At 29.6% G+C, this 13,125-nt stretch overlaps 1 long non-coding RNA gene across 3 annotated transcripts; it reads right to left on the bottom strand.

The window, feature by feature from the left end:
- Positions 1-5,725: 5,725 nt before the first annotated feature.
- Positions 5,726-11,604, bottom strand: LOC148171740 (uncharacterized). Of its 3 annotated transcripts, none has more exons than XR_015770434.1 (3): positions 11,506-11,604; positions 6,064-6,943; positions 5,726-5,978 (listed from the first exon to the last, which is right to left on the bottom strand). It is a non-coding gene; the product is annotated as an uncharacterized LOC148171740 (long non-coding RNA). The 3 variants fall into 2 exon arrangements; XR_015770436.1 differs by lacking the exon at positions 6,064-6,943.
- Positions 11,605-13,125: the final 1,521 nt, after the last annotated feature.

The raw sequence follows: 13,125 nt of genomic DNA, 5'->3' as shown, positions 1-13,125 counted from the left end.
CATACAAATCTCATCTATTAAATAAACTGTAGGCCCTTCTACACTTCAAAGCGATTGTAAAGGAGCAAATAAAGTCCTATTAAAGTATTTTCAAATGCCCATTCCTTAAAGTTTAGTATTTAATTTTCTCGGGCCAACTTTCAAAGAAAACATAGTTGCTAGGCCTTACCCAAATATAAAAAGAAAATTTATGAGCGACCTGTACTAAACAAAGTAATAAATTTCACAAGTGGAAGACGCTGATTTTAGAGTTGCAAAGTATATTAAGTACTTGACAAAGTTTATTTCAATTTATATTCTCGTTAGGATCGTTCATCTTAAAGAGAATAGTTAAGGAAGCTCTATGTTTCTCATTAATAAACTTTACGTGTAGAGTTTCCTTCAATAAAGTCACTAGTTATTCGGAATATTTGCAAGCAATTTGCTCAGTCAAAGACCAACTACTTAGCAGGTATCCTTATACTCGGGCGACGCCAAGAAACAAGATTTAAAGTTTTAAGCCTTCCAGAGTTCTCTTCACTACATCCATAATGATACAGACTTTTATTGTTGCTAATTGATTTTTTAACACCCCAAATTCTTGCGCTGCCCGTTTCGATCGATAAAAATGACAGCTCATTTTTATGTTTGTCAATCTAATTAAAATTAAAAATTAAAATCAGAAATAATATCGTAAAATTTAAGAGAATCCGTAAGAATTACAGAGAATTATTTAGAATTTTCTGCGATTTTTTTAATTCTGCAGGATTTTTAAAGATGCTTCGAAGATTTTTACAAGGTTTTCTGAAATTTTCCAGGATTTTCAAAATTTCATCAGCAGTCTCTAAAATTTTTTAATGTTTTTTGATGTTTAGATCTTGTCCTGAGAATTCTGTAGAATTCATTAGATTCTTGACATTCCGTGCGATATTTTTTTCGAATTGATTGAATAAAAATACCCACACCTTATTTACTCTTCGTATCTATAAATACTCTTTCATAAATTTCTACATCAGAATCCCCGGAATTTTATAAACTACTTTTATAAAACATTTTGATTAAAAAACTCTTTGCATTGTTGGAATCTGCATGTTTTTAATTACTACATTACTCGTATATAATAGAACAAATTGTATGTAGGACGATACTAAAATAACGATCGCAAAAAATAGCAAATAGTTCTCCAAAGATATCTGAAAACAACTTGATAACTAGCTAAGATTGCCTGTAGATTATTAAAAATAAATTAGCTTGTCGTGTGACTGTAAATCTTCGAAATCGATTGGCATTAATTTTAGAGTCGAAACGAACCTGTGAAACTCTCTCTGATGTTTGTGAAAATTGCTCTTTTGCTTGGCTCATACAAGTTTCATTTTCGGTACAAAAAGTAAAAACATAAATTTAGTTAGTGACTAGCAGGTTTTCCTATCGCATATGGTAATTATCCTTCGTCCTGAGGATACAAAAATGGGAAAAAAGGACACTTTAATTAGCTCTCCGACTTTCTTTGACGAGACTTAGCCCAAATTAATACTTTAAGTCAAAACACTTGTTTCGATCTTATTAAGAAATTTCCATAACCCGGTCGTGAATGTAAAATGAGTTCGTAAAGGCAAAACTGAATTCAATATTACATTCCCTCCGCAATGAGGGTACATATTTTATAATATTTATGGAAATATATTCTTTGCTTTTATATGTAAAGTGTATTAAAATGTCTTATAGTATTTAAGTGTACCGTTCGAAGTGAGTTATTTAAATGCCAAAAGTTTCGCAGGAATATTTACTTTGTTTTATGATTTTCTGAAACAGTTCTCTTGTTGCTGCATTGATTTGAATCCATCGAAAGCGTATTGACACAATAAACACAACATCTTTTTCCTTTTAAAGCCTTTACCTTTGTTGTTTCAGACTCGGAATGAAATGAATTTCTACGCTCTGTGTATGTCTTAATTTGACGATATGAGTAAAAACGCGCATTACACGCTAGTGCCATAAAACCAGATTATCTTTTAGTCTCAAGCGTACTGTAGCATTTACGAAGTCGTAAAATACTTATGTCTCCTGGAATTTACATATTTTTGGCCAGGATTATGTGATAAGCACAGCACGCAGAAACTGCCTAATGAGGTACAAGTTTGTTGATGAAAAGGTGGCGTTTTGATCAAAAAAAAGTGAAAAAGTCTTAATTTGACGTTTTTTATTTTACTACTTTTTGTTTAGTCAGAACTTTTTTCCGCTTTTGCCTCTGTACTTCTATTTTTTAAGCATATACTTCTAAACGATTTTAAGTTATCAAAAACTACATTGGAAGAATTTTAACTCATCCTTGATGCAATTTACTTTATAAGTTTTAATAAGTTTTTTGATCTAATGTATAAAAGACAATTAAATCCAATAAATTGTATAAAGGATACTTTGCTTTAAAGTATAAATCAACGTTTTTTAGTTTTTTTTTTGTGTGTAGTGTGTGTTTGAATGATGTACGGGGTGTTCCGCGGATTGCTGAACATATGGAAATAACATGAGAATTAAAATTTTTTTTTTCCTCTTTTCCCGAATCTTTAAATTAAATTCGGTTAATGACGGTTTGTGCTCTAAAGAATTCTTAGTCTGTCACTGTGTCGCTTTGTGCCTAAAGTAACGTTTTTACTGCAAATATGTCGGTTCAAAGCATTTTAATTGTCCGTATGTTTCTTTGGTTCTTTAAAAAATTGAAAATTCAGAACAAAAATTAGAGATTTTAAAATTTCTTTTTGAAAACAAACCAAATTTAATATTTTCAACTTTTTTTTAGTAGAGAACGTAAGCTTACTAAGTAGTCCTTAAAGTATTTATTAATTGTGCCAAAGTGCAGATTTTAGAACAAGTAATAGAGATTTTTAAAAATTTTATTTTAGTAGAAATCAAACATTTTTAACATTTTTTGAAATAATCTCTTTTAGGATTTAAATTATGTCATTGAAATTTGGTTACTATCTTTAACGTGTTCATTACCTGTACCAAAATGCAGATTTTTAAAATAAGAAATAGAGATTTTGAAAAGTTTTATTTAAGACCAAATAAAATATTTTCAATTTTTTATTAGTAAAATTCGTATCTTTGCTAGTTTTTTAGTTACATAAATGAAATTTTCAAAGGTTACTATTTCTAAAGTGTTGATTAACTGTGCCAAAATACAATAATTTAAAACATAAAATAGAAATATTAGAAAATTTTATTTTTGGACGAAACAAATATTTACAACTTTTTGTAGTAAAATTTGTATCTCTGTAAATTTTTAAGTTATAAAAATGAAATTTGAGGAGCTTACTATCTTTGACGTGCTTATTAACTGTGTGTAAAAAGTGTAAAATTTTAGAACAAGAAATAGAGATTTTAGACAATTTATTTTATCATGAAACAAATATTTTCAACTTTTAATTAGTAAAATTCTTATCTTTGTTAGTTTTTAAGTTATAAGAACGCAATTTTGAGAGGTTACTACTTTTAAAGTCTTGATTAACTGTGCCACAGTGCTGAATTTTTGAACAAAAAATAAAAATTTGAGAAAATTCTATTTTCGGATGAACCAAAAATTTTCAACTTTTTTTTTTAGTAAGTTTAAAAAGTAAGATTAGTTTAAACATTAACGAATTACGTTGTCAAAAGCGCCAAAGTTTGGACTAATTCACATGAAATTAGTCATCTAATGAATAATAATAGATATTTATTATACAGGGTCCGGCAACACTTGTGTCCACCCCCAAAATAATCTTTAATTTTAAAAACAAAATTTTGAAAATTTGCATACGCTCATAGTTGACAAAGCTCTAGAAGCCGACCCAAAAATTTATTTTTTATCACTTATAGTTTTGGCGTCGCGACGCCTTAAAATGTATTTTTTAGCTAATTGTGAAGGTTTGTGAAATCAAACCCTAATTTAATTTTTTTTTTTAATATAAGTGTGTTAAAAATATCTCAGTTGATATTTTAGATTTAATGTGAATTGTATTCAAAATGTGAAGAAAAAATGCTGTTTTATCAAGTTAGTTTCCAATTTCATTACGTCAAAATTGGGAACTACGTTTACACCGGTCTGTCAACATCTTGTGTCACAAATGACATCTATCCTTTGGTTCGTTTTAGATGGTAACAAAAGTCTTACTTGGTGAAATTGTCGCTTTGTCGATGTTAATTAACGATTTCTGGTGTCCATAAAGTGCAACATGCCCGAGTTAATCAAAATTCACCTTCATATGAGTGAATGAAGTGACTTGTGAAATTTTGGTGTAAACGTAGTTTGTCACTGCACCGTCAAAATGTTGAAAACTAACTTGATAAAACAGCGTTTTTTTCGCAAATTTTAAACACCATTTGCAGTAGATTTAAAATAAAAACTCAAATATTTGTATTACAGTTATGTTGAAAAAAAATTGAATTCGCTAATATTACCGCAAAAACTCAAAAATCGCTAAAAATTATACTTTTTAGGCGTCGCGACGCCAAACAAACCGTGATATCAAAATAAATTTTTGTGTCAGCTTCTAGAGCTTTGTCAACTATAAGCGTATGCAAATTTTCAAAATTTGATCTTTAAAATTAAAGACGATTTTAGGGGTGGACACAAGTGTTGCCGGACCCTGTATAAGAGTGTAAGGACGCAAATTAATCACGACAAAAATCAGTTATTTTCGAGATCGTAGATCGAAAGAATAAGATTTTTGAAGTGAATAATTTGTCCTTACACTCGAATAACTCGAATATAATACTAGATTTTATCCAAAGCCTCTGTTGGTTGCAATTAAGGCATTAAAAGAATTGACAGAAGTGACAAATTTTTAGCGTTTAGAAAGCCATGCTTGCATTGTTGTCATGGAAATGTGGCATAATTTTCTTTAAAGTGTTTAGTAACAGAGTACTAATGAGTGAATAAAGTACTACTTTATTAGTGCATTTTGGATAAAATAGATTTATCTACTCCTTTGTTTAATTGTAATTTTTTTTAGTGGTTGTCTGACTATAAGTTTAATAAAAATCCCAAAATTCGTTTAATTTAAAATTTTTATTGTATAGATTTTTGTATAGGTATATTGTTCTTTAAGAATTCTATAGGACTTTTAAGAATTCCTTGACATTAGTTAATTTCCGTAAGCTAAATATCTCATAATTATTATAATAATAATGACATCTAATAATAGCAATGCAATAGTTAAATAAATTAATATAAACGTCGAACAACCAATAATTTATTCTAAGAATAGTTTGTTTGCTTTGCAAGCATTTTTACGAACTAATTACATTTGTAATACAAAGAAAAAAAGCTGATTAGGCAAAAATTTGTAAAACACTCCGAACTTTCTTACCCAAAATTTTCAATTTTTAGGCCATCCAAAGTCATTGCATTTTTTTTTATTTATTTAAAAGGAAAAAAGTAGTCCTAGTCTCTATTTACTCTTATTAAATTAATTAATCCGGCGCGTTGCATTATAAAAAACTGAACTCTGACCTCTAGAACTTCGGATTGAGATTTAGGAGCTACTTTTACTTCAATGTCCGGTTCATTATTAACGTTAATTTCACTTTCCAATCTCCACCTCATAATATTGCAACAAATGCAGTTTCTAAATTAATTACTCCTGCAATTGCGATAAACCCATTTCTTACTCTAATCTGATGTAACTCCACAACTTATAAATTACAAACCCTGAAGACCTGAAGATTATCGGGTAATCTTGTAATTTCCGTTGGACTAAAATTTTCATAGTAAACAGAACAAGGAGAATCGAAACTCTCATATTTATTGTAATACTTCGACATAATAAATTAAGTTTTGGTAACAATTAGAAAATGGTACATCTGTATCTCTTCCCGTCGTAACTGACACTATTCAAAAAATGCACACAAATGGAGCACGTTATCACAAAACCGAAACACACATTCAGTCCGAAACTCCACAGAAGGTCGGGAACATCACGTACAATCCTCTTCATAACATCAGTGAATTCAAGAAGCATCGCCTGTAAAAGAAAAAATTTCAGAACGCAATCACAACAAAAATGAATGTAGAGAGACGGGTAACTACTTAAGTTAATTATAACTCACCTCTTTGGTTGACCTATAAAGTTTAGCGTCCTCAGTGTATTTTAATCAAATTTATTAGCCGAAAACCGAAATTAACTCCAACAATATCAGAAAGGAACTGTTGCACTTGGCGAAGGCAAACAGTTCAAACACCTTATAATTCTGGAGTGGATTAAAATGTTTCGCGCAAACGTGAGGGTCTATTTTTTACACTTGCTGCTATTAGTACATTACGAAGGAGGGATGCTATATTTAGAAGGCAGAGTTTCTCAAACATTTATGACCACAAAAACGAAGGGTCGGTTTAATCTCTAATTAAATTAATTACTGTTAAGTTACAATACTGTCCGGAGAATGTTTTAGAACTAAACCTGGTTGTGTGTCAATGCAGAATGACGAATGACAATAAAACATGGAAATAAAGACAAGGTCGCCATATTACATATTTTAACAGAAAAAATTTCACGACAATAAAATTGTACACCGTTTGTAACTTGGCACAGTAATTTAAATAGCTACACAAAACCTTGATATCAGATTATGATGTGTGATAAGCTGATAAGTTAATACAAAGAACACTCGTGGACTAATAACTTCGTAAATCATAACAGTTGTAGATGACAGTCTTGACCTAGTCGCAAAGAATGTAAAACGAAATAAAGTTGAGAAAGTGTGAACCAAATTATCGTTCTGTCGCTTTATTTTATTATGCGTTGCATTTTTGCCAGTCATGGATATTATCAAAGGAAAATGAAATGTTAAAGGAAGAGATCACGTCATTTTTTGAATGTGATGACTCAGAAAAGTATTTACAGATATCGCCGACGCGACGCTCTTCTCAGCTAGATGGACGCTTTCTATCCGTCGTTTAAACAATATGCAGTGAGTCCTGCAGATTCATCTAAAATGAAAAAATAAGAATTTGAAGATCTGATTTATTTATTGGCTTCATATGGCGGATTAATGGTAATGGGAGGAAGAAATTGGAATTTCAATATTTTTCCAAAAGACCAACAGATTTAGACTGAATAAAAGTATCATGTGTAGCAACTCCCTAAAATTAAAAAAATTTATAGCAAAGGAAACTTTTTTATTTTATTTTTTTATTTGGAATTCTTGGAGTTTTCACGCTCTGGGAATAAAATTTGGGAAGATTATTAGATTAGATCTGCTTATCAACTTCTCCTAATTGGAATGTTGTAGAACAAAAAACAATTTTTATAAAAAAATTATTTTGCAGTTACACAAAAAATTTCAAATTTTTAAAAAGAAAAATTTTTATACTACAGGGTGATTTTTTTAAAACGGCAGGCGTTGTAGAATTTTTATTTATAAACCGATTTCAAAAATTTAAAAAACAAATTAAATGGTTTTTAATTTACTATAAACTGATGATTTTAAAAATTTTCTAAATGTCTTTGTATCTTTTGGGCGATACTCAACTTTCTTATTTTAAATTGACACCCATATTTTTTTTTCATATTTTAGAAGATATTAATTTTCTTGATTCAGAAATGTGTAATATGTTCTACTTTTACAAAAAATATTAAAAAAAAAATATCAAAAATGAAAAAAATTAGGCAATAAAAGTTAATAAAATCTAGGTGCGTGGTGTCAAATAACACAATATCGATATTGTAATGTCAAAAAGCAGCAAATAACAGAAAGAACAAGTTTTCTTTCAACAAGATGGGGCTACACCTTACAATGCACAATGGATTTCTCGTAGGTGTCAATTGTGCAATGAAAAAAACGGGATGGCGTTTCAACAGTATTTTAATTAAATTAAGTAGTTGTTTTTTCTGATTTGTAATTATTATTGTTTTTTGTTATTAATAATTTAAAAAAAAAATGCCGATTCTTTCTGTTATTTGCTGCTTTTTGACATTACAATAACGGCATTCTTTTATTTGACACCATGCACCTAAATTTTATTAACTTTTATTGCTTATTTTTTTCAATTTTGATAATTTTTTAAAAAATATTTTTGGTAAAAGTAGAACATATTGCACATTTCTGAATCAAGAAAATTAATATCTTCCAAATTATAAAAAAAAAATATATGGGTTCCAATTTAAAATAAAAAAGTTGAGTATCGCTTAAAAGAAATTAAGACATTTAGAAAAATTTTAAAAAAATCATCAGTTTATAGTAAATTAAAAACCATTTAATTTGTTTTTTAAATTTTTGAAATCGGTTCATAAATAAAAATTCTACAACGCCTGCCGTTTTAAAAAAATCACCCTGTATAAACAGAAATTTGAAAAGGTTACTTACTAATTTGGACCTACTTATTAATTCCCCTAAATTGTAATGTTGTGGAACAAAAATCAATTTTTTAAAATTTTTTGATATGCCTATGAACTAAATATTTTCAAATTTTGAAAATAAAAATTTGTAACTCTGAAAGTTTTTACGCTATGATAATGAAATTTGGAGAGTTTACTAATTTGGATCTACTTATTAACACCCCCAATTTAGAATGTTGTACGACAAAAGACTGATTTTTTAGAATACTTTATTTTGCAGTTGAACTAAAAATTTTCAATTTTTGAAAATAAACATTTGGAATTTTGAAAGTTTTTACTTATGACAATAAAGTCTGAAAAGGTTACTAGTTTAAGCCTGCTTATCAACTCCCCAAAATTGGATTGTTCTAGAACAAAAAACAATTTCTGTAAAAACAAAATATTTTGAAAATGAACTAAAAATTTCCAAATTTTTGAAAATAAAAATTTGTAATTCTGTAAATTTTCACGTTATGACGATGGAATTTGGGGAGGTTACTAATTTGGATCTACGATCAACCCCCTCAAATTGGAATGTTGTACAACAAAAGACAATATTTTTAGAATTTTTTAATATTATGCCGATGAACTAAAAAATTCCTATTTTTGCAAATAAAAATTTGTAATTCTGAAAGTGTTTACGCTATGAAAATGAAATTTGGAGGGTTTGCTAGTATAGACCTGCTTATCGACCCCCCCAAATTAGAAAGTTGTCGAACAAAAGACACAATTTTAAGAATTTTTAATTATATAAACCAACCAAAATCTCCAATTTTTAAATAAAAATCTGTAATTTTCATAGTTTTTGCGCTTTTTAAATAAATGCAATTAAATTTGCGGAGGTTACTAATTAGAATCAGCTTATAAACTCCAAATTAAAGTTTTTTGAATTTTTTATTTCGCTGACGAACAATTTCCGAAATGAAATTCTTTTTAAAACATATTCTGAATTTTTATTTAAAAGAAAGCTTTTTGTAATTTACGAACTATTATTTGAAATAATGATGATTGTCTGCAAATGTAAAAAACTGGCATTTACCCCATTCTACAATTAATTACAAATTGTAGAGCGCGTCCCAAGTCGACAACAAAAGCGTATAGGAATTCAGCTTGATCGATAATTTTAATAAGGCACTTAATCGTTTTTGCCCGTTCTCCACTCATCTAATTTAAATACATGCAAAACGCACCAACTCCAGACTTAATTCTCACATTTTCCGTGTAAAATAGTGTCATTAATTCGCCTGAAACCGGATAAGAGTCCTTCTATCCCAACAAGTTAAAGAATTATTTGACAGGGTCAAAGTGGAGCTATTAAGAACTGTAATTGTTCAAGTTTTATTAGAAAAATTTTTTATTCTGTCGGTTTTCATTATTTTCGAGTCGACAGAATAATTTACATTACGCATTCAGGGTCTTTCTTCTAATTAAATTGACCTGATGGAATCAATAAGTTTGGAATGGTGTGGTCAGTTTAATTAATGAGGGTTCAAGTTTGCTCTTGATCTCTAGTCAGCTGAGGTTGGATTGTACATGACTATCATTAAAAATATATACGGACTGACATATTTCAAATTTTACTCAATTTACGTTCATTCTAACAAGACAAATGATTTAAATTACAGTGTGTGCTGTCTAACATATTTTCGCACTTTAGATAAATGCGAGTATCTAAAACACAGCGAATGTTAATGGATTCTACTCTCACAGAGGTGATATTGTAATGTACTTTTACAGACAATTACTTTTTTATTTTGGTTTTTTTGCTGAAAGGGACCTCATAGCCGTAAAGTTTTATGTGAAACAGTCAGGTTCTATATTAATCTCCAAAAAACCCGGTTTGGATAATAATCGTAAAAAATAAAATAAATGAAATATAATATGAGGAAAAGCTAGTCTGAATTATTCACGTAACAAATCAAAGTTGAGCGAAAAGTGAAAAACATTTTTTGCACTCAATTTGTACGTCAAAATAAAATAAAATATGTCTGTATACAGGAAAATAAATCGATTTACGCTATACCCTAGATTTGCACTTTTTTTCCATAACTGTAGGTGTATTGCCACCAAAACAATAAAATTTGGAGATTTATTAGTTGTACTATATTACAAAAATTTTCATTAAAGAATGAGAGATTTTAGAAATTTTTGTTTATATGACAAACGTGAAATTCCAAAATTTTCTATTAAATTCTGTAGCTCATTCATTTTCAAGATTAATTCAGTGAAAATTGGAGATATTATTACCTTGGGTCCGTTTATCAAGTGTACTAAAATTTATTACAAAATTTTAGAACAAGAAATAAAAATTTTTACAAATTTTACAAACGACATTTTCAATTTGTTGTGTTTAATTCCATAGTTCTGATATTATTAAGAGTAAAACGACATAATTAGGAACTATTTTATTTTAGGAAGGAGCTCAAACAATTTTTATTTAAATTATTATAGGAATTCTATTTCTAAGACCTTGTCATTTTAGTTTAATAAACAATAATTCCAAAAAAATGAAAACAGCAGTTGTGGTTGAATACATCAAATACATTTAAATAAATTAACCTTCAATTAGTTTTCCTGTCTACATAAATTAGACATGTAAACACAAATTCCAATTAATTAATCTCACACCGGAATTATGCTAGTGCAAATATAATTTAAGAAAAATGAAAATTAGGCATTTTTCGTCTCGCCTCGAAGTGAACAAGTTCTCCATTATTCCAAGAACCTTGCAGTCTATCAGTCATTGTTCTTCACAGAAGTGAGTGCAGAACTGAAAGTTAACCTTCACAGTTGCACCCATGCTAATTGTTATGATTACAAAATTTCGTGCCAAGAAGGCAAAAAATAAAACTCTCATTTCAATGCAAACGTTTTTTTTTACTTTGCAGCTACCTGAACTGTATACCATAAACTTCAAGAGCTCCTGAGACGAAATTTTATAAAAAGTCCATTGTATTTTTTTATACAAAATAATTCAATTCTGCTCAAAAGAGAAAATCATTCGAGGAATTTTTGGTTTCAGAGCGATCATTTATCACCGCTCCTATTTTATTCGTTTCCTCGATATTTCGCCCCGAAAACTAATCAATTTCTATCAGGACTATAATAATACAATAACAATAATAATAAAAGTCGAGATATGTGATTATGATTATTTGTCGATTTTGGTACTTACAGAAATAATTCCGTTGCTGCAATCAGTGCAGTTTCATTTAACTTTTCATTTCTTCAGAGACTTGGTCTATCGACCAACACACACGGTCTCACTTTCACAATGACGACATTGCAGAGTCTACATAATTATTTGTAAGAATCCGCACTATAATTTCCTCCGCAAATCCGAAAGTCAACAATTTTCGTCGTGTCAGTGACCGGAGAATTAATTATCCCGTAAAGCGAACAAGTTTTAAGAGAAGCTACAAAAATGAGGACCTGGAAAATTCGAAGTGATCGTAGGTAGTGTTTTTTTGGAGGCGCCGCGACGTCGTCATGTATCCAAGGCAACAAGGAACTTTTCGGAATAAGAACGATTGTTATCCTCAAAGTTTATGACTTTCCGGGAGAAACAGACGCATTTTTCTCGCATGCTACTTGAAATTTATTTCCGTAAAGTGAGCGGAGGTTAATTCTTCTTTTGTGCACGTTATTAATTGTTAATAAAGTCGCTGCATCCGCTAAAAACAAATTCGAATACTTTTATGAATTATGCAGGTTTTCAGGGATTACGCTTTTCAAATAACCTGGACGCTAACTTTTATCCTACACAAATTTTGCGACTAAGCTTTTTAAGCTTTGATCCAGGATTATGTTTTATTTCCCTGAACTTAACAGTGAGTGATTGAAAAAAGATCCGGATTTAATTGTTCAGGTACTTTGACATTTGTATTTGTTTTACACACCATCGGCGTTTAATCCCATCAAAATTATCTCAGTCACGTTTTCCGGCAGTTCGTTTTATGCATCAGCGATTTCAAATATGATTCCAATTAATTAACTTCTATGTTCGGCCTCTATTAAAATTCGATGGGATTACACCCGCGTTGAATAGAATAAATTTTTCTCTCATCAAAGCCCCTAGATGCAAATAAAAATTGAAAATATGCTCTTTCAGAGTGATTAATAAATGTTCGGTTCTAAATGTTTCAAACTCAAATGGAAATTCTTTGCAATTTTATCCGCATATTTCAACGTCAGGCAGCTGAACTGTTGTGCAATTTAAACGTTCAACGTGTATGATTTTGAGCGTTTTCAAACTTTGAGTTAAAATGTTTCCAGCAATATTGGAGAAATAAACAATGAAGGAATTATTTTACATTTTGGCAAAATCTGATAACATTTTCCTGGCGCATCCACCATTTTAATACAATTTTCGGCGGTACTCCTAAATAAAAATCAAAACATTTATCGACTAAGTTGCTTGTTCAGCCATAAATTACCCGTGAATATAAAGTACTTCATTCATTTATTATTATCTATGCTGTGTGTAGTGGATCCGTAAAAGCGGACGTATTATTTTCTTTGCATTAATCATTACGCACCACAACAAATAGATTTGGTACACCTCATTGTACGCACATTAAACAAATTGCGTTGTAAATAAGTAAAGTGGTTCTAATTGAATTTGCTTTTAATGTGAAACACATTAATGGTTTTGGTATAAATAAAAGTTTTATGTTGGAATTTTGGTACAGTTGAAACTCCCGTAAATTACAGGATTATCGTTCAACAAATTCACACAAATTTGAAATTTCTAATCCAGGGTATGTAACACCGGATTTTTATCAGAAAAAGGGCA

This window comes from Gnatocerus cornutus, chromosome 7, assembly GCF_029298725.1.
Source record: "Gnatocerus cornutus isolate USDA-ARS CGAHR chromosome 7, icGnaCorn1.1, whole genome shotgun sequence".
Lineage (NCBI taxonomy): Eukaryota > Metazoa > Arthropoda > Insecta > Coleoptera > Tenebrionidae > Gnatocerus > Gnatocerus cornutus.
The sequence above is the reverse complement of the archived record's forward strand: the minus strand, read 5'-3'. Positions and strand labels throughout refer to the sequence as shown.